We start from the raw sequence: 24,024 nt of genomic DNA, 5'->3' as shown, positions 1-24,024 counted from the left end.
CCGGGGGCCGCAGACTTCTGCCTGCAGAAGCCATGCTTTACTTTACAGATGCAGAGGCTTAGGGGGTCTGCTTGTCGTCCCTTCTCCACACACAGTGTGCCCAGCGGAGCTCACAGCTAGCCTTTGGTAGATCTTGCCTTCCACTGAACAGTGAGGTTGGTTTGTGGGAGAGATGAGTACATGCCCATTCTCAGAGGCAGGTCTCCATTTTCCAGTCAGAGAACAGTCCATCTTCTTTGTACGGTTTCCAGGTTAGGATCGAGGAACGCAGTGACCTGAAGCCCAGGAACCAGAGTCATCAGAAGAGAATGGGACATATCTAGTAATTCTACCAAAACTGAACTGCTGCTGCATCCTAGGAACCCTGCTCTGTGTTTATATTCATAATTATCTATAAATTCTTTCAACTGCTCTGTGGAGTAGGTTTTTATTATTTTGGTTTTACATATTTAGGAAAGTGAGGCTTGGCTCGCAGGTAGCAAAATTAAGATTTGAAAACCACGATCTATGTGACTCCTACTTCTTCCTTCTTTGCAGCCACCAGAGAGCTATTCCAGCCCTCATAAGGCTTTCTAGAATGCTTCTTGTCTTTGCTTAGGTAAGAGTATGAGAAGAAATTCATAAGAGAATATTCTATATTTGGTTTTCTTCTCTAACTTAGCATGAGGGCAAAGAATGCTTTTTCTCCCTACATATTTCATTACACTCATAGTGTACTCAGATGACCCTTTTACAATTCATATGGGAACTGTTTGGAAGCTCTTCCCACATGTTTTCAAGACTGGAACTGTGGTGTGATCTTTTCCTGACCTGGCTGGTCTTTGGCCAAATAGGACATTGAGCAAGCCAGAAACCAGGCCCCAACAGAAAAAAGCAAATAGAGATAAATATTTATCCTCATCCCAGTGGGATCCCTAGGTTTTCAGGATCAAAGGCCTACTTTGTGTGTGTCTGTTCGTGAGCCTTGGATAAGTATACAGAAGTAGGCAACTGGCAGGGTAGTAAAGACTCTGTGGTACCCAGGCTCTTTAACCCTCAAATAAATTCCCTGGGGACATTAGAGGGGGAAAAGCAAAACAAAACAAAACAAAAAGCCAGAATCTCATTTATAAAAAGAAAAATTTAAATTGGATTCCCTAGGCACAGAATAAGAAATAGATGGAGAAACACAGTGGGAACAAAAAGAAAAGAAAAAGGATGAGAAGTGAAAAAGAAAAGACCAGAGAGAGATGGCAAAGAAAGAGAGAGGGATGCAGAGCAAAAGTTCTAGAGTTGGTACAGGGGAATATTTCTATAGGAAGCATGGAGGCAGATGCTATAATAGATGTGTTTTCTTCCAATTCTGTGAGTTGTCATCTCAATTTCTTGATAGTGTTCTTTGAAGCACGAAAGCTTTTCTTTTTGATAAAAATTCAGTTTATCTTTTTCTTTGCTTGCTTATTATTTTGGTGTCATATCTAAGAATCCATGAAGATTTATACCTATATTTTCTTAGAAGAGTTTTATAATTTTAGCTCTTTCCTTTAAGTCTTTGATCTATTTTGAGTGGTATGATCTGAAAATTTCATCCTTTTGCATGTGAATATCTACTTGTCCCATATTTTTATTCCTTAATTCAGCAAATATGTATGATGTACACATTGTGTGCTAGGCGTTGTGTTGGATGCCAGGGATAGAAATGTGAGCAAAACAGTGGTATCAGAATGTCTCAGAACCTGGGGATTAAAAAAAGCAATTCAAGAAACTTGGGAAGTAAGGTAGACTTTTAGAGGATTTAGAGGATTTTGACTCTTGAGCAGAGACTTTTACAGTATAATACAAAGAAACCTGCATTAAAATTACCTGGACTTTTTGTTAGGAAAGCACACAGATTGACTATATATATATATATATATATATATAAATCATTCTTACATAACTCAAGTATAAGAATCACTGCTTTATAAATTGAAAGCTAGCTAGGCCTGGTTATTATTTCCTATTAGATTATTATAAAAAATCTGAATATCATTGATTTATATTTTTCAACATGAAAGAAGTCAGGCTTTTCTGTGGCCTTATTTTAAGATCCAAAGTAGTGAGGCCATTGTCTAACCCACATACCAGACTGCAGTTGTGGAAGTCATTCTTCCAAGAGCCTATTGATGAAGAAATATTTTAGATGGGAAATATGATATATCTCTGGAAAGAGAAGTAAAAAATGATTCCCCATTCCTGAATTGGATGCACTTCACGAAACAAGCTATATCCACAATGCCAGGGCATTTGGCAGAGTATTCCTGAGCAGCTGGCTGCAGCTGCTCTTTCTACCAAATTCTTCTCTCTTCCATAAGCACACACAAAAAACATCTGTGTGAATACCCCTTACTCGCCCTGGCTGCTTGACAAGTGCTGGCTGGCCCCAAGAAGAATCTTCTCTCGCACCTAGATTTCCTTTGCTGTTCATTCCCTGAATGGAGAAAGAACAAAATGCCTTGATGCTAACTCTCTCTTGGTGTTTGGGGCATTTGGTGGTTTGGATACTAGCTGACTTCATGACTGCAGGTGGCACAAGGGAGCTCTGTAAAGGAGAAACACAATGACACGTTCACAGGTGTTTCTTTACTTGGTCTGCACAATCTTAAGGGTTCATGTGTGTGAAAGAGCAGTGTCAGGAAAATGACGGCACGAGCCACATCAAGTGTTTGACTTTAAAAATGGGAAGTGAACTACTCCCAGCATATGAACAGACTGACTATAAGACTGCTTTTGTACATTCTCTAAGGAACTGAAAGGGGAAAGATGATGATCCTTTGAAATGTTGCACTGAGTCCTAGAAGAAAATATGAATGAATTTCTTTTTTAACCTGAAAGTTAAAAAAAAAAATCCTGGCTTCAAAATCCAGAACCAATAAAATGAAAGGTTAATAAATTAGACATGAAAACAAAATATATTTGCATGTAAAGAAAAAAATAAAAGCCAATAATTCATTGGAAAAAAAAATACCTGCAGTTTAAGCTGCAAATAAATAATGAGCTTCTAAAAACAGAATAGAAAAACACCCCACAACCATATAGAAAAATGAGCTAGAGATATAAACAAAGAGTTCACAGAAAAGAAATGTAAATATCTCTGAAACCTAGAAAAGATGACCAACTTTGCTCATCATAGGAGAAATGCAAACTAAAACTTCTGAGTTATCTTGCCTATCAGACTAGCAAAGCTCCAAGAATTTGACAACATACTCTGTTGGTGGAGCACAGGGAAACAGGCCATCTAGTTTGCTGGTAGAAATACAAAACAGTTTAACTTCCATAGAGGGGAATTTACAGTTATCTAGCAAAATTAGATAGGTATTTGATTTAGCAGTCCAGTTTCCAGGAAATTATATTAAAGATACACTGGCAAAAAAATATGAAAATACCTATGTATGTGGTTATTTATTGGCACAGCAAAAGACTGAAAACAACCCTAATGCCCGTCAATTTGGGCCTATTTAAAGAAACTATGATACATACACACAGTGGAGCATTGTACAGCTGTATAAAGAAATGAAGATTACTTCTAAAGCCATCTTTAGGTGTACATTAGGTGGAAAGAACAAGATGTAGAAAATGTATATGCATGGTATGTTAAATATCAGTTGCATTGCATGCTGCATGCTCAGTTGCTTCAGTTGTGTCTGACTCTCTGCAACTCCATGAACTGTAGCCTGCCAGGCTCCTCTGTCCATGGCAAGAATACTGGAGTGGGTTGCCATGTGCTCCTCCAGGGGATCTTCCTGACCAGGGCTTGAACCCGCATCTTTTATGTCTCCTGCATTGGCAGGCAAGTTCTTTACCACTAGTGCTACCTGGGAAGCCCAATCAATTCCATTGGTATTTAACAAAAACAAGGAAAATATAAATGATTCTTAGGTGGCTCAATTGGTAAAGAATCCGCCTGCAACAGAGATCACCTGCAATGCAGGAGATGTGGGTTCAGTCAGGAAGATTCCCTGGAAAGAAAATGGCAACCTACTCCAGTATTGCCTGAAAAAATCCCACGGACAAAGGAGCCTGGCAAGCAACAGTCCATGGTGTCGCAAGAGTTGGACATAATCTAGCAACTAAACCACCACCAAGATAGAAGGAAGGTAACAAGGTGACAAAGACAAGTATAGATAGACTTCTGCTGACTATACTTGCTTTGTGCATTTGACTTTGAAACTAAGTAAATATTATATGTAATTATAAAACTAGTTATTTCAAGCCATCTCTAAAGATTAAAAGCAAATGAAACGAACTTGTCTGTATTTTGGAGCTGGTAGCATAGCTGCACAGAATAACTATTCCAAGTGACTTTAAAGTATGGTGGTTTGATCTGTACCAGTAATACTCCTGGTGGGATGACTCTGGTCTATCTAGCATGATTTTTAGTGATGATATTGTTATTTTGAAACTGTTGCCTATTGTAGGGTAAAGCAAATGAATAACTATGTTGGTGTCTTTGACAACTGAGATTTAAGGCATGGGAGAAAGAATTCCAGATGTAAAATTGATGAGGTGAGGTGAAAACTTAATAGTCATGAATGTGAATTGGAAGTGTGTGTCTGAACTCATCATGAGAAAAAATAATTTCTCATCTCTGTCAGCTGAAAGGCTGAGGAATAGTATCTAGCTCAGTAGCAGTGAACATCCCAAGAACATAGTGTGTGGAGTCTAAGACCCTTTTCTCGCTAAAAGGAACTAAGACTCTTTATAGACATGGTTATTTCCAAATTTGGGGCAGACAGTGTATAACCTGGGGCAGCAATGTATAACTGGAGTTTCTTGTCTTACCACAAAGCAAAGAAACTAGAGAGACAACTAGAGCCATTGCCAAAAGACTTAGGAACCAAATTGAAGAAGTTCTTACTGGGACAGTTTGAGCATCAGTAGGGTAATAAACGACGGAGAAGGCAGTGGCACCCCACTCCAGTACTCTTGCCTGGAAAATCCCACGGATGGAGGAACCTGGAAGGTTCATGGGGTCGCTGAGGGTCGGACACGACTTCACTTTCACTTTCACTTTTCACTTTCATGTGTTGGAGAAGGAAATGGCAACCCACTCCAGTGTTCTTGCCTGGAGAATCCCAGGGACGGGGGAGCCTGGTGGGCTGCCGTCTATGGGGTCGCACAGAGTCGAACACGACTGAAGTGACTTAGTAGTAGTAGTAGTAGGGTAATAAACTGCAGTGGTTTAAAACACAGCAAACACATTTAAACCCCTGAGTTCACAATAATAAAAATAAATTCACATAATTGGTTGCCTTTTAAGGATGCTGGAGAATTAACTCACTATTTTTAAAAGAAATAAATAAAGGAAAAGAATCAGGCATTTATCCTGTCTTTCTTGCAAACACTGCATCTCAGCATAATCAAATTGTTGAGAAAGTGAGTTTCTCTTTATAAAAGAATTTCAGCTAATAAATTAAGAAGTAATGGTTTCCTTTGCTCTGCAAAAGCTTTTAAGTTTAATTAGGTCCCATTTGTTTATTTTTACTTTTATTGCTTTTGCCTCAGGAAACAGATCCAAAAAAAATATTGCTATAATTTATGTCAAAGAGTGTTCTATGTTCTCTTCTAGGAGTTTTATGGTTTCAGGTCTTACATTTAGGTCTTTAATCTATTTTCAGTTTATTTTTGTATATGGTGTGAGGAAATGTTCTAATCTCATTGTCTACTTCAACAAAACAACAAAGCAACTGACAGAATGGGAGATAATATCTCTAAATGATATCACTGACAAGGGGTTAATATCCAAAATATATAAACAGCTCATACAGCTCAATATAAAAAAATCAAACAACTCAGTCAAAAAATAGGCAGAAGACCTGAACAGACATTTTTCCAAAGAGTATATATAGATGGCTAAAAGACACATGAGATGTTCAACATCGCTAATCATTAGAAAAATGCAAATCAAAACCACAATGAGATATCGCTTCACACCTGTCAGAGTGACTACCATCAAAAAGTCTACAAATAACAAATGTTGGCAAGGTTTTGGAGAAAAGGGAACTCCTGCGTATACTGTTGGTGGGAATGTAAACTGGCGCAGCCGCTGTGGAAACCAGTATGGAGGTTCCTCCGAAAACTAAGAATAGAACTACTATGTGATCCAGCAGTTCTGCTCCTGAATATGTATCTGGGAAAAGTGAAAATACTAATTCAAAAAGATACGCTTGCTATTCTAAGCAACATTATTTACATTGTTTACAATACAATCTATTCATCAATAGATGAATGGATAAAGAACATGCAATGTGGCCTAATGTGGATGGATTTAGAGAATATTATGCTTAGTGAAATAGGTCAGACAGAGAAAGACAAATACTGTACATATCACCTATATATAGAGTCTGAAGAAGTTGAAGTGAAGTCGCTCAGTCGTGTCCGACTCTTTGTTACCCCGTGGAGTATAGCCCACGAGGCTCCTCTGTCCATGGGATTTTCCAGGCAAGAATACTGGAGGGGGTTGCCATTTCCTTCTCCAGGGGATCTTCCCAACCCACAGATCGAACCCAGGTCTCCCATATTGCAGGCAGATGCTTTAACCTCTGAGCCACCTGTATATAGCAAAACAAACTATGAAGTGGTTACCAGTGGGGACAGGGAAGGGGGAAGAGGCACATTAAAGGTACGGGACTAAGAGATACAAGCTGCCATATACAAAACAGGAAAGCATCAAAGATGTATTGTGTAGCACGAGGAATTATAGACATTATCCTGTAATAACTTTTAATGGAGTATACTGAATCACTATGCTGAATACCTGAAACTCATATGATATTGTAAATCAATTATACTTCAATAAAACACTAAGATTTTTTAAAAATTATAATAATAAACTAAAATAATAAAAACAGTAAACACATACACAAAAAATAGATCAAGCCAGAGGGGTTATGACAGTATTTGGTAAGCTTTAAAATGTTTGTCACCTGATTTATGCAAAAGCAGGCTTCCCTGGTGGCTCAGACAGTAAAGAATCTGCCTGCAATGTAGGAGACCTGGGCCTGATTCCTGGGTCAGGAAGATCCTTAGAGAAGGGAATGAGTGCCCACTCTAGTATTCTTGCCTGGAGAATTTCACGGACAGAGGAGCCTGGTGGGCTACAGTCCAAGGAGTTGCAAAGAGTCGGACATGACTGAGCAACTAACACTTTCATGCAAAAGCATAAAATATACCCTTCAGTATTTTAGTCAACAAACAATAATAATAGAATGTGACATTACTGTTTTTGCAGTGCCTAGTTAATTATGGATCTAGGTACTGATTGTGCCTTTTCATAGTGATATTTAACACACTTCCATTGAAATATTCTTCCCCAGGTAAAACCAGTCTGACTTTGATCCAGCCTCTAAATCTTATCACCAATTTACAGGAAATACAGATGACAGAGTAACAAATTAAATGATACTATGGGAGTATAGTGAGCAAAGTCTAGGTAATCTTAAGCTCTGTAAGACAAACAGCCTGGTTTATTCAACAACTAAATTACAAGGAGAGAGAGCGAGAGAAAGACAGAAGAGGAACCTGAAAGAAATTTAGAGAAACACCAACCAATTCCACTATATGGGCCTTATTTGGATCACAATTTGGACAAGCCAGCAATAAACAAACATTTATGAGATTATCATGGAAATTTGACAACTGACTGAATAGTTAATGTTAAGGAATTATTATAGTATTGAAGGCATAATATTGGTATCATTTTGTTTAAGAGTCCTTTTAGGGTTACATACTTAGATATTTGAGGGATACAAGGTGTACATTCATGAAACAGTGATAGCATGATACAGTGAACAATATAAGAAAGTATATTGAATTATTTTTGTGTGTTTACTTGATTCTTTCCTCACTGATCTCTGAGTCTCTGGGCAATGATCCTTTGTTTTCACTTCTGTATCCCCAGTGCCTACCTACTGAATCACATTTAAGGATGAAAGTGTCTGATATCTGTGTGTATTGTAAATATCATAAGAACCGTAGGCAGTGAGAGAAGAGATCTTTGTTGCATACAGTTATCAAGGGATGCAGAAGGATAGGAAATGTTTTGAGGGTAGTAGAGAGAGCATCCAAGGCTGAAAAGGAAAAATGAATGGGTGATAGAGCAGCGATGACAATGGTATAGTCAGGAAATGGGCGTGAGTATTGAGGCAGGTCTAGCTGAACCAGAAAGTTGCTGGATTTAAACACTTTGATGTCAGAATGGGAAATTTATGCTTGATAAGGTGAGCGCCTTCACTTTCACTTTTCACTTTCATGCATTGGAGAAGGAAATGGCAACCCACTCCAGTGTTCTTGCCTGGAGAATCCCAGGGATGGGGGAGCCTGGTGGGCTGCCATCTATGAGGTCACACAGAGTCAGACATGACTGAAGCGACTTAGCAGCAGCAGCAGCAGCAGCAAGGTGGGCAGTGTGGAGTCATTATAGATTCTTGAGAAAGGAAGAGGCACAATAAAGTCTAGAATCTAGAATCTGACCCATATGGCCAATTCATTTTCAACAGAAATGCCAGATTAGTTCATGGGTGAAAAGCCAGTCTTTTCAACAAATAGTTCTAAAATAGCTAGATAGCCATATTAGAAATGAATATTGATCCTTACCTTATGCAGCACACAAAAACTTACTCAAAATGGATCATAAACCTAAAGTAAAAGGTAACATAAACCTCCCACTAAAAAGTGTAAGAGAAAATCTTCATGATCTTAGCGTAGGAAAAGATTTCTTAGGATATAATACACATGAATCATAAAAGAAAAACATGGGTAAATTGGACTTAATCAGAATTTTAAATTTCTGCAATTTGGAAGACATAGTTAAGAAATTGAAAAGGCAAGCAGACAGACTGGGAGAAAATATTCACAATATATGTATCTGAAAAGGTGCTTTTATCCATAATAAATAACTTATAATTTAATAATAGGAAGAAAATCTAATAAATGATTGATGGAAGATTTTTTAGAATTACTGTGTTGTATACCTGAAACTAATATTGTAAATCAACTATAATTTTTAAAAATATTTTTAACAGACACTTTGGAAAAGTAGGTATATAAATGGTTAACAAATTCTTGGAATGGTGCCCCACATCATTGGTCATCAAAGAAATACAAAATGAGCCTCACTGACACCTAAATTGACCTCTACACATTAGAATGGCTAAAATTAAAAAGACTGACAGTAGCAAGTGTTGACAAGGATGTGGAGCAACTAAATAACTCAGACATTTCTAGTGGGAACGTAAAATGGTACAAACGCTTTGGAAAAGCTTTTCAGCTCATAAGTTAAACATTCACTTACCAAATGACTTAACAATTCCACTTTTAGATAGTTCCCCAAGAGAAGTGAAAACTAAATTACAGTTGTATGTATGTCCACACACAAACGTATACACCGATGTTAATTGCCATTTAAACTAGAAACAACCAAATGTCCACCATTAGGTTAATGCATAAATAATTGTCACGTATCCATACTGTCAATATAATTGAATTCTACTCAACATTGCCGGCAACTTTGGAAATTTTGTGGGTTTGGTTCCAGACCACTGCAATAAAAGCAAATAGCACAATAAAGCAAGTCGCACTAATTTTTTGGTGTCCAAATACATAGAAAAGTTATATTTAAACTATACTGTACTCTATTAAGTGTACAATATCATTATATCTTAAAAACAATGTATATACCTTAATTAAAAATTCTTTATTGCTAAAAAAGTGCTATATGTGGGAGTTGCCACAAACTTTCAATTTATAAAAACTACAATACCTGTAAAATGCAATAAAGTGAAGTGCAATTAAATGAGACATGCCTGTTAAAAGAAGTGACACAGCCAGCAACATGGTTGAATCTCAAAAGCATTATGCTAAAATAAGCCAGATAAGAAAGAGTGAGTGGTATAACTCCATTCATATGAAACTATAGAAAAGATAAATCTTTATTGACAGCAGATTAGATTAGCTGGGATGGGATATAAGTGGCAAGAAGGAAACTATTCTACATCTTGCCTTCATCACTATTGTAGTGATTACTTGGGTATACATATTTGTTAAAATGAATCAAAATATACCCTTTAAGCTAGTGCATTTTATTATATGTAAGTAAAAGTGAGCAAAGTAGATCAGATGGACAAGAGTCCAACTAGGGGAGTGCCACCACAGGGTATACAGGAGAGGTTTTCTTCCCCTACAATATATACTTTAAGAGCTTCCCTGGTGGCTCAGATGGTAAAGAACCTGCCTGTCAGTGCACGAGATGCGGGAGAAGGTGGGTTTGATCCCTGGGTCAGGAAGATTCCCTTATGTAGAAAATGGCAGCCCACTCTGGTATTCTTGCCTGGAGAATTCTATGGACAGAGGAGTCTAGCAGGCTATAGTTCATGGGGAAGCAAAGAGTTGGACACCCTTGGTCTGTTCCTTCCTGTACCCGATCAGTGTTTTCCTTGATTACATGCATTACTAGGAACAACTGTGGCACTGGGGAGAATTTGGAGATTGATGGAAGAGGGTATGGAAAATTTCCTATCATCAAATAAGCCTTTTTATCTCCTTTAAAGTAAGGCTAACTTACTGTCATGTCCCTAACTTGGTTTCCTACATTTCCCAGTGACTTGAATTAGAGGTGCAAGACCTCTCTAAGAAATATATTGAGACTCCTGTTCATATTAAAATTTTGTTCTATTTCTTTCTCCTTAACTCAGACAAGAGAAAAGACTTTCACACAGAGTTTATAGGCAACTGCTTGAAATTATTTTCTTTTTGCTTCAGTCAGAACAGTATCTGTAAAATTCCAAAGAGTAGACGACTAGAGAGAGTAGAGGGCCAAAGCAATTCTTTATTTATGGTTAGTCCCAGTGTCTCTTCCAGGCAATGAGTTCAAAGACTCCTTTGATCAATTGATTGATGTTTCAGTAGGCTTTTTCTGGATTCTTCTACCATTCTTTGTCTATCTCTTTTCCCCTAGAAAATCAGTCAGTCCCAGAGCAGGGGATCTTGAGGTCAGAGATGTAGTGGTGCAGGGAGTGGGTGTGGACCTGGGTATGTTTATTGGAGAAAGAGGCTTGATGAGATTATTTGCATTTGGTTAACTTTTTTTCTGCTAGTTTGTGTGTGTGCGCGTGCACATAGGCACACACACCTTTTTCAAGAAAATGTAATTGTCACATAACTTAAAACGTACACAGAACTCCTATAATCACTCATGTACAGGTCTTTGTGTGAACATAAGTTTTCATTTCTCTGTGGTAAACATCTAAGAGAAGATTGCTGGGTCATATGGTTAGTGTCTGTTTAACTTTATAGGAAAACATCCTGTTTTGGGAAGTAGCTTTCCACAATTACATTTTAATCAGTGATGAACAAGACACCCCTTGCTCTTTACACTGGTCAACGTTTGTATTGTCTGTTATTCACATTTTAATCATTCTGTTGACATGTTATGGTTTCTCATTGCAATTCCCTATAGTTCATTTTGTTGAACACCTTTTCATATGTTTATTTTCTTTGGTGTGGTATCTGTTCAGATATTTTGTGTATTATTAATTGGGTTGTTTGTTTTCTTATCGGTGAATTTTGAAAGTTTATTATTTATTTTGGATACCAATCCTTTGTCAGATAATCTGATTTGCAAATATTTTCCTCCCAGTCTGTACTTTGTGTTTTTATTTCCTTAACAGTGTCTTTCATAGAACAAGTGATTTTAATTTTGATGGAGTCCAGTTTATCAGTCTTTTCTCCTGTGGGTTTTATTTTTGGTATCATGTATAAGAATTGCTTGTCTAATTACAGGTCATAGAGGTTGTCTATGTTTTTTTTAATTATAACTGTATGCTTTTGTTGTTGTTGTTGTTCAGTTGCTCAGTTGTGTCTGACTCTTTGTGACCCTGTGGACTGCAACATGCCAGGCTTCCCTGTCCTTCCCTATCTCTCAGAGTTTGCTCAAGCTCATGTCCATTGAGCTGATGATAGCATCCAACCATCTCATCCTGTCACCCACTCCTCCCTCAGTTTTGACCAGCACAGAGTCTGTTCCACTGAGTCAGCTCTTCACATCAGGTGGCCAAAGTGCTGGAGCCTCAGCTTTGGTCTAGCAATTAATTTGAGATGATTTTTTGATAAGATATGTAGTTAGGTCAATGTTCATTTTTTTTGTCTTGTATATCCAGTGGTGTTTTAACCTCACTTGTTGAAATATTACTCTTTCTCCATTAAATTGCCTTTGTAAAAAAAAATTGTGACCATTTTTGTATGGGTTTATTTCTGGACTTTCTAATATTTTCCATTGCTCTCTCTGTCTCAGTCTTCTCCAGTAGTGGACCTATCTTGATTACCGAAGATTTATAATAATTATTAAAATTAGGTTGTCTAATTTCTCCAGCTTTCCTCTTTTAAAAAGTGTTTTAGCTCTTCTAGTTCTTTTGTCCTTTCATATAAATTTTATAATTAACTGGTATACCAACTAAAAAATTTTGCTGGGATTTCCATTATAGTAATATTTCATTACTTAATACTTTCATTAAGTCTAGAGATAAATTTGGAAAGAGTTGTTTTTTACTGAATCCTTACTTTGAGTCTTCCAATCCATGAATATAGTATGTTTCTCCATTTGTTTAGGTCTTTGATTTCTTTCATCAGTGTTTTGTAGTTTACAGTATAAAGACCGTATGCATGTCTTATTAGATCAAAATCTATTTTTCCTTTTGAAGTTACTATAACTGGTATTATTTTTAAATTTTGGTTTCCACTATTCATAGCTAGTATGTAGCCATATGACTCGTTTTTGTGGGTCAGCTTTTCATGTTGTGATCTTATTTCTCACTTCTTAGTTCCAGAAGTCAACAAATGGAATAGCTTTATTTCCTCTTTTCTAAACTGTATGACTTTTCTTTCTTTTTCTTGCCTTGTTGCACTCTTAGGACTTCCAATATGATGTTGAATGGAAGTGGAAAAAGTGTATGTCCTTGCCTCCCTAATCTTGAGGGAAAGCATTCACTCTTTCACCATTACATACTGCCTTGTGCTCAGTTGCTTCAGTCGCGCCTGACTCTTTGCAAGCCCAAGGACCATAGCGCGCCCTCTCCTCTGTTCATGGGATTCTCCAGGCAAGAATATTGGAGTGGGTTACCATGCTCTCCTTCAGAGAATCGTCCCTACCCAGGGACTGAACCAGAGTCTCCTGCATTGCAGGCAGGTTCTTCACTGCTGAGCCACCAGGGAAGTCCTATATATAATGCTACCTGTACTATGCTGTGCTTACCTGCTCAGTTGTGTCTGACTCTTTGCGACCCCATGGAACGAAGCCCACCAAGCGCCTCTGTCCATGAGGGTTCTCCAGGCAAGAATTCTGGAGTGAATTGCTGTGCCCTCCTCCAGGGGATCTCCCCATTCCAGAGATCAAACCTGCATCTCAGGTTCTCTACCACTAGTGCCACCTGGGAAGCCCTAATATAAGCATTTAATGGTATAAATTTCTCTCTAGCACTGTTTTAACTGTATTCCACACATCTTGATATATTCATTTTTTTTCATTTTTGCTTTCCTTAATATTTTCTGATTTCCTTTGAGACTCCCTCTTTGACCAGTGGGTTATTTAGAATTATGTTGTTTAATTTCCAATTGTTTACAGATTCTCCTATTAGCTTTCTATTATTGATTTTCAGTTAATTCTGCTATTGTCAGAGATGACATCTTTTGTGATATCAATTCTTTCTTTAAGGTTTTTACTTTCATCAGATAATGTTATATTTACTTTCAGTTGTTAAGCATATTTTAAAGAATTCAATAAGAGAAAATTAGTCGATTATATCTACATAGATATTTACCCTTTCTCTTGCTTTTCCTTCATTCCTGATGTTTCAAGTTAGGGTTTATTTTTTTCTGGTTTTGTTTTCCTTGTGTTTGAAGAACTTCCTTTAGCAATCATATGCTGACAAATTATCTTACTTTACCTTTATTTGAGAGTGTCATTTCACTTTCATTATTAAAGCATATTTTGAAACAGAATTCTGGGTAGATCTTCTCTTTTGACACTTTAAAAATGTCACTTTCTTCTGGCCTCCATAGTTTCTGATGAAAATAACATAGTCACTCAAATCATTGTCCTGTTATAAGTGATTTCACTGGATGCTTTCAAGAGTTTTTCTTTGTCTTTAGTTATCAGCAGTTTGATAATTATTTGTCTCAGTTGATTTCTGTTTTGTTTAAGCTTTGCTTTTCTTTTTGAATCTGTAGCCGTATGTCTTCTGCTAAATTTGTTGAGTTGTCAGACATATCTTCAAATATTTTTTCTGTATCAAAGTTTTTCTCTTCTGTACTTTTTAGAAAATTTGAAGTATAGCTGATTTGCCTTTTCATACTGTTCATGGGGTTCTCAAGATGTGAAGTGCTGGGCAGGAGGAATCATAAGCTGGAATCAAGATTGTTGGGAGAAATATCAACAACCTCAGATATGCAGATGATACCACTCTAATGGCAGAAAGTGAACAGGAACAAAAGAGCCTCTTAAGGAAGATGAAAGGGGAAAGTGAAAAAGGTGACTTAAAACTCAGCATTCAAAAACTAAGATCATATCCTCAGGTTCCATCATTTCATGGCAAATAGAAGAGAGGAAAATGGAAAAAGTGGAAGATTTTAGTTTCTTGGGCTTCAAAATCACTGCAGATGCTGAGTGCAGCCATGAAATTAAAAGATCCTTGCTCCTTGGGAGAAAAGCTATGACAAACATAGACAGTGTATTAAAAAGCAGAGATATCACTTTGCTGACAAAGGTCCGTATAGTCAAAGCTATGGTTTTTCCAGTAATCATGTACAGATGTGAAAGTTGGACCTTAAAGAAGGCTGAGCACTGAAGAATTGATGCTTTTGAACTTTGGTGCTAGGGAAGACTCTTGAGAGTCCCTTGGACAGCAAGATCAAACCAGTCAGTCCTAAAGGAAATCAACTCTGAATATCCATTGGAAGGACTGATGCTGAAGCTGAAGCTCCAATACTTTGGCCACCTGATGCAAAGAGCTGACTCACTGGAAGAGACCCTGATGCTGGGAAAGACTGAGGGCAGGAGAAGAAGAGGGCAACAGAGGATGATATAATTGGATGGCATCATTGACTCAGTGGACATGAATTTGAGAACACTCTGGGAGACAGTCTGATAGCCAGAGTGCCTGATGAACTATGGATGGAGGTTCCTGACATTGTATAGGAGACACGGATCAAAACCATCCCCAAGAAAAAGAAATGCAAAAAAAGCAAAATGGCTGTCTGAGGAGGCCTTACAAATAGCTTGAAAAGAAGAGAAGTGAAAAGCAAAGGAGAAAAGGAAAGATATACCCATTTGAATGCAGAGTTCCAAAGAATAGCAAGGAGAGATAAGAAAGCCTTCCTCAGTGATCAGTGCAAAGAAATAGAGGAAAACAGTAGAATAGGAAAGACTAGAGATCTCTTCAAGAAAATTAGAGATACCAAGGGAACATTTCATGCAAAGATGGGCTCAATAAAGGACAGAAATTGTATGAACCTAATAGAAGCAGAAGATGCTAAGAAGAGACGGCAAGAATACACAGAAGAACTGTACAAAAAAGATCTTCACAACCCAGCTAATCACGATGGTGTGATCACTCACCTAGAGCCAGACATCATGGAATGTGAAGTCAAGTGGGCCTTACAAAGCATAACTATGAACAAAGCAACTGGAGGTGATGGAATTCTGGTGGAGCTATTTCAAATCCTAAAAGATGATGCTGTGAAAGTGCTGCACTCAATATGCCAGTGAATTTGGAAAACTCAGCAGTGGCCACAGGACTGGAAGAGGTCAGTTTTCATTCCAATCCCAAAGAAAGGCAATGCCAAAAAATGCTCAAACTACTGCACAATTGCCCTCATCTCACACACTAGTAAAATAAAGCTCAAAATTCTCCAAGCCAAGCTTCAACAATATGTGAACCATGAACTTTCAGATGTTCCAGCTGGTTTTAGAAAAGGCAGAGGAACCAGAGATCAAATTGCCAACATTCGCTGGATCATCGAAAAGGCAAAGGAGTTCCAGAAAAACATCTATTTCTGCTTTATTGACCATGCCAAAGCCTTTGACTGTGTGGATCACAATAAACTGGAAATTCTGAAAGAGATGGGCATACTAGACCACCTGACCTGCCTCTTGAGAAGCCTGTATACAGATCAGGAAGCAACAGTAGGAACAGGACATGGAACAACAGACTGGTTCCAAATAGGAAAAGGAGTACAGCAAGGCTGTATATTGTCACCCTGCTTATTTAACTTATATGCAGAGTACAAAATGAGAAACGCTGGATTGGAGGAACCATAGCTGGAATCAAGATTGCTGGGAGAAATATCAATAACCTCAGATATTCAGATGACACCACCCTTATGGCAGAAAGTGAAGAGGAACTAAAAACCCTTTTGATGAAACTGAAAGTGGAGAGTGAAAAAGTTGGCTTAAAGCTCAACATTCAGAAAACTAAGGTCATGGCATCTGGTCCCATCACTTCATGGCAAATAGATGGGGAAACAGTGGAAGAAGTGGCTGACTTTGTTTTTCTGGTCTCCCAAATCACTGCAGATGGTGATTGCAGCCATGAAATTAAAAGACGCTTACTCCTTGGAAGGAAAGTTACGACCAACCTAGACAGCATATTAAAAAGCAGAGACATTACTTTGTCAACAAAGCTCCATCTAGTCAAGGCTATGGTTTTTCCAGTGGTCATGTATGAATGTGAGAGTTGGACTATAAAGAAAGCTGAGGGATGAAGAATTGATGCTTTTGAACTGTGGGGTTGCAGAAAACTCTTGAGAGTCCCTTGGACTGCAAGGAGATCCAACAAGTCTATCCTAAAGGTGATCAGTCCTGAGTGTTCATTGGAACAACTAATGTTGAAGCTGATACTCCAATACTTTGGCCAGCTGATGGGAAGAGCTGATTCATTTGAAAAGACCCTGATGTTGCAAAAGATTGATGGCAGGAGCAGAAGGGGACGACAGAGAATGAGATGGTTGGATGGCATCACCAACTCAATGGACATGAGTTTGGGTAAACTCTGGGAGTTGATGATGGACGGGGAGGGCTGGCATGCTGCGGTTCATGGGGTCTCAAAGAGTCAGACATGACTGAGCGACCGAACTGAACTGAACTGGGGGACAGTAAAGCATAGGAAAATCTGGAATGCTGCAATCCATGGAGTCACAAAGAGTTAGACATGACAGTGACTGATCAACAGCAGCATAGTTGATTTACAATTTTATATTAGTCTCAGGTGTGCCCAGCCACCCATTCCAATATTCTTGCCTGGAGGATCCCATGGATAGAGGAGCCTGGCAGGCTGCAGTCCATAGGTTCACAAAGAGTTGGACATGACCAAAGTGATCTAGCATGGATGCAGGTACAGCACAGTGATTCAGGGTTTTTTTAAGATTATATTCCGTTATAAGGTTATTACAAGGAATTGAATATGATTCCTTATGCTATACAATAAATTCTTGTTGCTTATCTATTTTATGTATCATGGTTTGTATCTGTTACTTCCATATTCCTAATTTGTCATTTGATTTCTATGTCTGTGCGTGTTTCTCTTTTGTATGTAGATTCATTTATATTATTTTTTAGGTTCCACACATAAATGGCATCATATAGTATTTGTTTTTCTCTGACTTATTTCAATAAGCAGAATATTCTTTAGATCCACCAATGTTGCTGAAAGTAGCAATATTTCATTCATTTTCATGGCTGAGTAATATTCCTCTCTGAAACTTTAATAAAAGCAAATATTAGTCCTTTTAGTAGCTGCAACTCCCTGAGGCTTTACGCATTAAAAGAAATTTTTCTCTCTGTTATTCAGCTTCTGAATAGTATTCAGAATAGTATAGTATTCTATCACTATATCTTAAAGTTTACTAATTCCTGTGTCACTTCTAATCTACTATGGAGCCTAGTCAATGAAGTGAATTTTAAAAATATTATTATATTTTTCAGTTTTACAACTTTCATTTGGTTCTGCTTATACCTTCTATTTCTTTCTTTTTTAAAATTGGTATATAGTTGACATGTAACATTGTATTAGTTTCAGATATACAACATAGTAATTAGATATCTGCATATATTATGAAATGATCACCATGATAAGTCCCATTAACATTCATCATCACACATAGTTAAATTTTTTCTTGTGATGAGAACTTTCAAGATCTCTCTTAGCAACTTTCAAATGTACAATACAGTGTTTTTAACTATAGTGACCATGCTGAATGTTGCATCCTGCTAGTGTAGTGTTAGTTGCTGAGTCATGTCTGACTCTTTGCAACCCAGGGTCTGTAGCCCATCGGGCTCCCCTGTCCATGGAATTCTTCAGGCAATAATACTGGAGTGGGTTGCCATTCCTTTTCTGTAAGGGATCTTCCCAAACCAGGGATTGAAACCGGGTCTCCCACATTACAGGCAGATTCTTTACCATCTGAGCCACCAGGGAAGCCCAGAACATTACATTACATCCTAGGATTTATTTATTTTATAACTGTAAGTTTGTACCTTTTGACCTTCACTCCTCACTTCTGGCAACTTCTCATTTATTCTCTGTTGTTTTTTTTTAAAGATTCTGTATGAGATCATAAGTTGTTTGTCATTTTGTCTTTCTCTGTCTGACCTTAGCATAAAGGATTTCTTTCTTTTATGGCTGAATAATATTCCATCATGATGTATGTGAGTGTGTGTGTGTGTGTGTATCACATTTTCTTTATTCATTCATTCATTCATTGACACTTAGACTGTTTCCATAATTTAGCTGTGCTAAATAATGCTACATATGACTTCTGTCTCTATGCTGAGACTTTCCTTTTTTCTATTCGTTTCAAGTGTGTTCATCCTTACTTCACTGAACATTTTTACAATAACTACTTTAAAGTTTTGGTCAGGTGGTTTCAGCATCTTTGTCATTACCGCATTGTCATCTGTTGACTTCTTCCCATGTGACTGAGATTTTCTTGATTCTTCATATGCAAAGTAATTTTAGATTGTATCCTGGACATTCTGCATATTGTGAGATTTGGTGTCTTGTTTAAATCTAGGGATTAGGTTAATTTCTTTTTTTAGAGCAGGTACAATTGGGTTTAGGCAGGAAGTTCTGACCAGCCTTCTGTAGGTTATGGTTTCAATGTCTGCTCTGTGGTAGAAGTCTTTGCAGTATTGCTTGGATCTGTCCCTCGTGTACTACCCAGTGGGTGCTGGGAGATGGTCTTTCTCTTAGTGCAGCTCTCTATGTCTTTGGTGTGCCTTTTAAGATCAGATCCCTACATGCACAGCCTGGGAGTAAACTCAGGAGTTTATAAACAACGTTGTTGGTCCCTGAGCCCCCCTCTCTGCATTCTCCTTGGTATTTTCGATACCTGGTTCTCCTTTTTTTGGTGCTTTGGCCAGAAATCTGGGGCTTTGGTTGACCCCCTTTGACACACTGCCCACAACTCTGCCCCTGTCCAGGGCCAAGCAGCAAGAGTATTGACGTAGAAAAAAAAAAAAAAAAGCAATGAGTGTTTTTCCCTAGCCTCTCTGGATCACAGTACTCCAAAAGTAAAGGGAGGTTCCCACCCTCAGTTTTAGGTGCTTTCCACCCCAAAGTCTCTACTTCCTGTCACCACAGTCACTCAGGATTGCCTAGGGGTAAAATATGAGCAAAGAGAAGAAAGAAAAGAAGAGGAAGCAGGGGATTTCTCCATGTCTCTCCCCTTCTTGCCTCTCTCTTAGCTTTAGGTGTTCTTCCTCTCCATCTGGTTCCTTCTTTGAATTGGAGGATTTGTCCTGGAGCTCTATCTGTCCTTGCCTTGGTGCTTTTCATTGGTTTTCAGATTGCTTCTGAGGAATGCTGCAGAAAAAACAGGAATTTCACCACTGGTTCAATAGTATTTTAAATTCTAGTCTTCATGTATAAATCTCCTGCTACAATTTATTTTTCAGAGTCTTCTGGTAGTTGCTGTATGCATTCTGTCAGTGTTAAAGATTTGCATTCATTGGGAGAGAGAGGGTGAAGTGGGCTTATTTCATCACGCTTGAAAACAGAACTCCCCTGGACCTTTATTCTTTTAATTAACATTAGTTTACCCTTCATGAACCAAGAATTTTCCTTCAAGGACTCTATGGTCGTCTTCATTTTTTCTTATTGTCTGCATGATAGTGACACTAATAAGAGCAGATTGAAATTGATTATCGTAGTGGTAGTTTAGAAAATAAAAACTTACTAATCCGTTTTTATTTATGAAAACTGAATAAAATTCAAAATATTTTCATACTATAACTGGAATGTTTATCTTACATGGAAGTAATAATACTTAAGGAGAAGCAAACATGTTGAAAATGTTGAAGTCTTCAAAAATCCCATGCTTACCCTCCAAAGCCTTATTCATGTGGCAATAAACTTACCGTATTGTTTGAAGGCTGTGCGATGCCAAGTCTGGTGGTTTTTCGGTTTCTGTCAGCAGATGGGGTTGACTGTCACCTCTGCTTTATTTAATGTGGCCTTTGTGTGGTGCAACAAGTGTGGGGGCACGGTGCCAGGGAAGCAGTGTCCCCAACCCTGTGACATCATGTCTCTTCAGAGAGGCCAGAGGCCAGGGCACTCCTCCTCAGGCCAGCTCCGGGAGCTCCAGAGAACAACCTGAGTGTAGTGGAGGCCCCACTGCCACACCTGGCCGAGTGAACAGGCACGAACAGCCAGCTCTTTAACAGCTGGCTTCCTCCCTCCCCGCTTCCCCTCCCTCTTCTCTCCTGGTTAGTGGGACATCCATTCAGTGACTTAAGACACAAACCTAAAGTCAGCCTGAACTCTTGCTGACCTCACGTTCACTGCGTCTATCAGTCACCAAGCGCTGCCTGTTTTCCCCCCAAAGTATCTTCGGAATGGGCCCTCTCCTCTCCCTTCTGCAGGTGCTTCCTGATGAGAGCCCCTGACATGTCACTGGAGCTTTGCAGGAAGTCTTCTCTCCGGTGCTCATGCCTCTGGCCTGTCTCCCCTCAAGCCCTTTCTCTACACCACTGTCAGAATCATCCAACCTGCCTGAAATGCAACTAGAATTGGCTGCTTATCCCCTGAGCATCTTACACGAGGCCCTTTGCTGCCTGCCTCTGCCCATGTCTCAACATAGCACTCAACAGAAACAATGATCTCCCCTGTCCAGATTCCATCACACTCCAAGGGTTTTGTGCCTCTGCACCCTTTTACATCTTTTTCCTTAGCCTAACTTGCCCTCCCTGTTTCCCCACTCCCCTCCCTTGCTGCCTGGTGAGCTTCTACTTATCCCAGAAAACACATTTCAGAACTTTCATCCTCAGGGATCCATCTTTGATCCCCCCGAGTAAGTTCATTCTAGCTTTCTTCTTTCTCATCATTATCCGTGTGTTTTTCTTGTTACAGTATTTTTAATCTATTGCGATGGTGTGTGTCCATGCCTCCTTCTCTTAGCCTCAGTTTTCAAGGAGCTCATGGTCTCCTGTGTCTGATTCACGCTTGTGTCCTCAGTGCCCAGCACAGTCTGGCATTTAGAAGAAACCCAAGCAGTGAATGAATGTCTAGCTTGTATTTCCATCATTCCTGCTCTTTCAGCCTACTGGGTAGGTTGGGCACCAGGCAGAGAATGTCCATGAGCCTTTGAAACCAAGCTTTTTATGGAAATTAAAGACAAAATCCATTCAATTTGACCAGGACTCTCTTTTTGTCTTATCTAGTATTACTGCAGTAATTATGGTTCTTGAACACTGTATTACTCTTCAGAAAGGAATGATCATATTGTATCACAGTTTTTTTCTCTTATAACCTGAACTATACTATTTGCACTTGGCTTTTTGTTTCCCTCCAATATACCTTCCTTTTTATATATCTCTAAGTGTTTTTTCTTTCAATTATTGCTGTCTGATTGTTGAGCCCTATGCTATGGAAAAGATTTATGCTATGAAGATAATTTTTCGATAGACCTAGATACAGCTAGTACTTCATCTCACTATATCTGGGCTATTTATTTTCCTCCATGGAGTTGCTCAGTCATACCCAGCATATTATTTAAAACTGAAAACAGTCAATAGACAATTTGTGCCAGAAACCCTTAGCACGAAAGATGAAAGATAAATCCACAGTCTGTGCCCTGGAAGAACTCAGGGTCTCAGGAGGCAGATGGACCTACTGTGAGGGCTGTCTATGGAGCCCGAGCAGGCCAGGAAGGGGCTACCTATGGGAGTGGAGTTCAGTGGGAAGCGTTTTAGGCCAAGGTGTAAGTTACCTGAGCCAGTCAATATGGCAATAAAAAGGTGTCCCTTTCAGGGAAAAAATAAAAATAAAAGCCCAAGAATTTAATCATTCACTCAGTCTGTCAATTAACAACTATTTATTGAACACTTGCTATATGCCAAGTACTGTTCCAGGGACTCGGAACCAACAAAGTCCATTCCATCAAAGAGCTGAAGTCCTGTTGCAGAAGACATAATAAACAAACAAACAAAGATGTGCTGTGTAGTCAGGTATTGAAAGTGCTCTGTAGGATAAAGCAGGCTGAAGGAACTGAGAGTGAGGAGGTTTGCTATTTTTTTGGCAGATTCAGTACTTAAATGCAGTACTTGGATGCAATCTCAAAAATGACAGAATGATCTCTGTTCTGTTCTGGTTTCCAAGACAAACCGTTCAATATCACGGTAATCTAGGTCTATGCACTGACCAGTGATGCTGAAGAGGCTGAAGCTGAACTGTTCTATGAAGAATGACAAGACCTTTTAGAACTAACACCCCCAAAAGATGTCCTTTTCATTTTAGGGGACTGGAATGCAAAACGAGGAAGTCAAGAAACACCTGGAGTAACAGGCAAATTTGGCCTTGGAGTACAGAATGAAGCAGGGCAAAGGCTAATAGAGTTTTGTCAAAAGAATGCACTGGTCACAGCAAACACCCTCTTCCAACAACACAAAAGAAGACTCTACACATGGACATCACCAGATGGTCAATACCAAAATCAGATTGGTTACATTCTTTGCAGCCAAAGATAGAGAAGCTCTATAGTCAGCAAAAACAAGACTGAGAGCTAACTGTGGCTCAGATCATAAACTGCTTATTGCCAAATTCAGACTTAAATTGAAGAAAGTAGGGAAAACCACTAGACCATTGAGGTATAACCTAAATCAAATCCCTTACAATTATACAGTAGAAGTAAGGAATAGATTTAAGGGACTAGATGTGATAGACAGAGGGCCTGATGAACTGTAGATGGAGGTTCATTATATTGTACAGGAGACAGGGATCAAGACCGTCCCCAAGAAAAAGAAATGCCAAAAAGCCAAATGGCTGTGTGAGGAGGCCTTACAAATAGCTTGAAAAGAAGAGAAGTGAAAAGCAAAGGAGAAAAGGAAAGATATACCCATTTGAATGCAGAGTTCCAGAGAATAGCAAGGAGAGATAAGAAAGCCTTCCTCAGTGATCAGTGCAAAGAAATAAAGGAAAAGAATAGGATGAGAAAGACTACCTGCCTCCTGAGAAACCTATATGCAGGTTAGGAAGCAACAGTAGGAACAGGACATGAAACAACAGACTGGTTCCAAATAGGAAAAGGAGTACATCAAGGCTATATATTGCCACCCTGCTTATTTAACTTATATGCAGAGTACATCATGAGAAATGGTGGGCTGGAAGAAGCACAAGCTGGAATCAAGATTGCCAGGAGAAATATCAATAACCTCAGATACGGAGATGACACCACCCATTTAGCAGAAAGCAAAGAAGAACTAAAGAGCCTCTTGGTGAAAGTGAAAGAATAGAGTTAAAAAGTTGGCTTAAAGCTCAACATTCAGAAAACTAAGATCATCTAGTCCCATTACTTCATGACAAATAGATGGGGAAATGGTGGAAACAGTGGCAGACTTTATTTTTAGGCTCCAAAATCACTGCAGTTGGTGACTGCAGCCATGAAATTAAAAGACGCTTACTCCTTGGAAGAAAGTTATGACCAACCTAGACAGCATATTAAAAAGCAGAGACATTACTTTGC

General features: G+C 38.7%; 1 protein-coding gene and 1 long non-coding RNA gene across 13 annotated transcripts in view; one reads left to right on the top strand and one right to left on the bottom strand.

Annotated features, from left to right (window-relative positions):
- The window catches only part of AOPEP (aminopeptidase O (putative)), a 413,124-nt gene that overhangs the window by 139,594 nt on the left and 249,506 nt on the right, over nt 1-24,024 (top strand). The window lies entirely within an intron of this gene.
- LOC138433330 (uncharacterized) lies at nt 18,671-20,739 on the bottom strand. The gene is made up of 2 exons (XR_011254262.1): nt 20,423-20,739; nt 18,671-19,868 (listed from the first exon to the last, which is right to left on the bottom strand). It is a non-coding gene; the product is annotated as an uncharacterized lncRNA (long non-coding RNA).

The sequence above is a fragment of the Ovis canadensis genome, chromosome 2 (genome assembly GCF_042477335.2).
Source record: "Ovis canadensis isolate MfBH-ARS-UI-01 breed Bighorn chromosome 2, ARS-UI_OviCan_v2, whole genome shotgun sequence".
Classification (NCBI taxonomy): Eukaryota; Metazoa; Chordata; class Mammalia; order Artiodactyla; family Bovidae; genus Ovis; species Ovis canadensis.
This window is presented reverse-complemented; position numbering and strand designations above follow the sequence as displayed.